The following is a 5,079-nucleotide window of genomic DNA, read 5'->3' as shown; positions in this document are numbered from 1 at the left end:
TCATTGAAGATTTTGAAGTGGGTTTTACTGAATAAACTTACTTAAATTATATAACAAAAGTAAACTTTTTTTTTTTAGGAAAAGCAAGAGACTCAAGGAAAGCTAATAAAAGGATAATGTCTATGTTTCCCTGTCCTAAAGTATTAGCTAGATGTTTAATATCCCTATGGGTCACTTCTCTAAAAGAAGATGGGAATCAAACTAGTGACCTTGTGTATTCAAGGCTGAAACTCTTCCACTGAGCCAAACATCCATGCTGGGTTGACCAGTTCTTCAATCCTGGGGCAGAATTGTCTCTTTGCAATTGGATAATTTCCCAATTAGGAATCTGTCATTCCCCCCAACTTTTTTTTCTAACTGCTTTCTTTCCCAGGGCAGCAGGAAGAAGTAACCTGTGTGACAGTTTCCTTTTGAAATTTAAATAGGACCCTGCTGGCTTAACTCACCACAGAAAAAAAATAACTCAGCTTCTGTGAGAGAAAGCACCCACACCTTGCTGGGAACCCTAAATTTGCTCTTGGAAGCTTGTTAAGCACTTCCTACTCTCCCCCTCCCTTTGCTGAGTTACAGAGTCTTAATTAGTTGCCTGATTCCACCTTCTCACAGACAAATTTTCCCTATCCCAGGGAGGTTAGGTAAATTGGGTTGCCTCAACAGATTTGCCTCTCCCCTCTTCCTGCTTTCTCCTCAAGCCTACTAGTTTGCCCCTCAAAGCCCAAAAATAAGCATTCAAACTATAGAAACCACACTCAGGGAATCCCTCTCAACCCTTCACCAGAACCCTTTCACTCTCACAGTTTATCTCTTCCAGCTGATTGAATGTCATGTGTCAGGAAATGCTGCAGCTTCCTGCCCTGAGGTAGGGACTTAACCATCCCACAGCTCCAACCTCAAGCACAAGAAACACATGGTTTTACTTTGAGTAATCACGTTTTTTTTGTCACACTCTCTCCAGATTGATGACCTGGAATTTCCTGCTTTGTGGGTCCCCAAAACAGCTCACTCAGGAAAGATTTTGCCCCCACTAAGCTTTTTTATTGTAGGAAAGATTATGTGGGTGCATTTGAACTGATGCCATTTTGCCCCTTCTCCTGGGTTTGCAAATTTTATTGAACTTCTCTTTCCTTCATGTCCAGATATATAAAATTTATTTTGTAATTTATTCTATGACATACTGTCTTGGTTTTCCAAAGGACTGCCAAAGGAAAGTGCCAGAAATGGGTTCACTTTTGTGATAGGATTTTATTTAGGGTAACAGCATACAAATCCAAAGGTTTGCAATGACCAAATGAAAGGACCATCAGAGATGCTTTCTCTTCTAATTCAGCCACTGGTGATCCTGGTATCTTGCCACATGGCAGATGACAGCCATCTCAACCAAGATCACTGCCTTTGACTCCAGAATTTACTGTCTCCCAGAGCTCAGCTGTGGGCAAACAACCAAAGTGCTGGTCTCTTTCCATGCATCCTTTTTCAGTCTCGGCTACTCTGCATTCTTCATGAGTGTAGTTCTGGGCTATCAAGAATGTGTCTAGTCTTTTCTGCCTTGAATTGCTCCATTGGCCCAGTCTTTTGGGGCTTCATCCTTAAGGTTTGTATATTATTGGATCCTCTCTTATGTAGTATTGTCAAAAATGGAGGCTTTTTTTCTCTTTGTATCTTGAGTTAGAAACTCAAGTGGAGTTACAACCCAATTGATATAGTCCAATCCAAAGGGTTCCACACTCACTGCAATGGATTAATTAAGGGAAAAAATCTTTTGGTATTCATAAAGGAAATTCAGACTGTCACACCTACTGATTAACTGTGTTGTTTAAATTCCATATATTTTTTTTTATTTCTCTGACTATTTTTGATGTCCATATTCATTCCCTTATTATTAGAAGGAATTCATATTATTTCAATCTTTTAAAATTTATTGAGAGTTGTTTTGTGACCCAGTATGTGGTGTGCCCTGGAACATAACCTATGTACACTTGAAATGAAATTAGGTTCCACAGTTTTGGTTTGCAATAATCTGTATATGTCTTTTAGCGCTATTTCATTTGTCACATAATTCAAGTTCTCTCTTTCCTTATGGTTCATTTACTTAGATGTTCTATAACATGAGAGCAAGGTATTGAAGTCTCCAACTCTTATTGTAGACACATTATTTCTAAATTCAGATTTGCCAGTATTTGCCAAATATATTTTTGGGCATGATTGTTAGGTGCATACATATTTATTAGTGTTATATTTTCCAGGTGGATTCCCATTTCTATTAATGTATAGTGTCCTTCTTTGTTGTCTATAATAGTTTAATGTTTAATTTTTATTTTATATTCTTACATTAAAATAGTTAGTCCTGCCCTTTTTTGGCTACTATTTGCATGGTGTATCTTTTTTGAACTTCTAACCTAAAACCTATTTGTGTCTTTCTGTCTAAGTTGAGTCTCTTATAAACAACATATATTTGAATCATACCTTTTTTATCCATTATACAAATCTGTGTCTTTTGTTTGGGGAGACTAATCCATTAATATTCAATGTTATTAATGCAAAGGATGTACTTAATTCAACTATTTCATTCTTTGATTTTTATACTTCACAAAATTTTTGTCTCTCTTTTTGCCCACGTACTTGCCATTATTATAATCTTCATTTCCTCACTACAATTTAGGCCTCTTTCTCCTGTCTTTTCCTTTCATTCTGCAGATCTCCCTATATTAATTCTTATAGAGCAGGTGCCTTGTTGCCAAACTCTCTGTTTCTGTTTATCCATGATTATTTTAAACTCTCCCTCAAGTCTGAAGTACAGTTTGGCTGGATAAAGATTTTTATTGTAAAGTTTTCTCTTTCAGTACCTAAAATATATCATAACACTGCCTTCTCACCTCCATGAGTTCTGATGAGAAATCAGTACTTAATCTTAATGCGGATCTCTTGTATGTGACAAATGGTTTTTCTATTGCTGCTGTCAGAATTAACTTTTTATCTGCTTAATTTGATATTCTGATTAGTATGTGTCTTAAAGTAGGCCCATTAGAATTATACTGTTTAGAAGATATTGCATATCTTATAACTGTATATTTATGCTTTTTGAAATAGTTGGGAAATTTTCAACCATTATTTCCTCAAATACTCTTTTTTAAAATTTATTTTATTTATTTTTATAATAAATTATCTTTTTAGATACATAAATCACAAAAAATGTTTCATTACAAAATATAAGAGGTTCCCACATACCCTACTTCCCATACCCCCAGTCCTCCCACATCAATAATCTTTTTCATCATTGTGGCCCATTCATTACATTTGGTGAATACATTTTGGAGCACTGCTGCACCACATGGATTATAGTTTACATTGTAGTTTACAATATTCCCAGTACATTCAATGGGATATGGCGGGATATATAATGTCCAACATCTGTCCCTGCAATAACATTTAAGACAACTCCAAGTCCTGAAAATGCCCCCATTTCTCATCTCTACTTCCCTCTCCCCACCCTCAGCAATGAACTTGGCAACATTCTCTGGATCAATGCTACAGTTTCTTCCATTACTTGTCACAACAGTTATAGTAGAATGTCAGTAAGGTCACTCTAATCCATATTTTATTCCTCCATCCTCTAGACCCTGGGTTGGTGATATCTGCTCCATCTCTATATCAAGAGGGGGCTTAGATCCCACATAGTTGATGGATGTGGTTCTCCTGCTTGGAGTGGTAGGCACTCTCGTTTTTCTGGTGTGGTGGATGACCATCTAATCTTCCTGATTCTTTCTGCTCTCTTCCCTTCTCTTGTCCTTTTGGGAAACCCGTGGTATGTATGTTTTTGTGCTACATGCTGTCAGTCAAATCCTTGAGAACATGCTCAATTGTCTCAATTATTTTCTCTCTGTTCTGTATGTAAGATATCAGATGTCCTGTCTCCTAGCTGATTCATTTTTCTGCCAGTTTGATACTGCTCTTGTGTGCCTCTAGTATATTTTTACCCTTATTTTGTGGCTAATCCCATCTTTTCTCTTTTGTTTCTTTTTATACTTTATCATAATTCTTTATGTTGGCAGTATATCTTCTTAATAGGCATTATCTCTTTAAACATATTTTCCTTCACATATTTCAATTGACTTAGCAGATATGTTTGAAAATTTTGTTTAGTTATTCTCAATTTCATGTTTCCTTTGAAGTTTGGATTTGTTCTTTCTCTGAGCTATGTCATCCTTTTTCTTAGTATGGCTGGTAAGTTTTTCATATGTTAATTATATAGATAAGTTTCTTCCTCTCCTTTATGGTTTTATTGTTGATTGGCTTTGTGTAAAGCCTCTACTTTTATGTTATTTCCACCTCATTTTTGTCCTTTATAGTAATCCATGTTTAACTGTCCAGAATTCTCAGCTTTTATTTGAATGATTCCCTTTTTATATGGTAAAAATTTTAAGATTGTAATGTTTGTGTAATTGTTGCACCTAAAGGAGGATTATTTTCCTCTGTTCTTTATGCAGGAAACTTGATCTTCTCTGTTTGTTATTCTTTTGTCTTTATGTATTTTACACTCCTGTCACTGTCTCTAGAAGCTTCTGCTTGGAAAGCAAATTAAGGGAACATGGTCACCCCAGAGAGGTTTCCTAAGTCAGTATGTCCCAGCCATAACAGGGACAGCATCCCCAAAATGTCACATTTACCATCACCAAAGTGCCCTCTGGATGATAACAGGGAAGATGCTTAAATTCTCTTCGATGCATTCCCAAAGCTTTGCCCCGCTGGCCTTCCCAGAAAATTATGTCCTTCAGCTAATTTTCTCACACTGCCCTCATGAAGCACTTCATCTATAAGTTTCCACTGCTTCTGTCCACGTCTTTGGTGGGGGTATAACATTGCTGCTGCCAATTTTTTCTGGGATGGGTAAACAATAGCTCAGAAACAGGTCCCAGGGCTCCATATTTTCTAATCAAAAATGATGACTACTGATAACATGTGTCCACCTCTTTCTTAGGGAAGATAATTTTTTGTCCTTTTCTGTTCACAACAAATTAGCCAGGCACTGGATCATCAAAGAAGAACAATGAGAGATTGGGGGATGCGCATTAGTATCCACCA

The sequence above is a fragment of the Dasypus novemcinctus genome, chromosome X, assembly GCF_030445035.2.
Source record: "Dasypus novemcinctus isolate mDasNov1 chromosome X, mDasNov1.1.hap2, whole genome shotgun sequence".
NCBI classification, from domain to species: Eukaryota; Metazoa; Chordata; class Mammalia; order Cingulata; family Dasypodidae; genus Dasypus; species Dasypus novemcinctus.
This window is presented reverse-complemented; position numbering follows the sequence as displayed.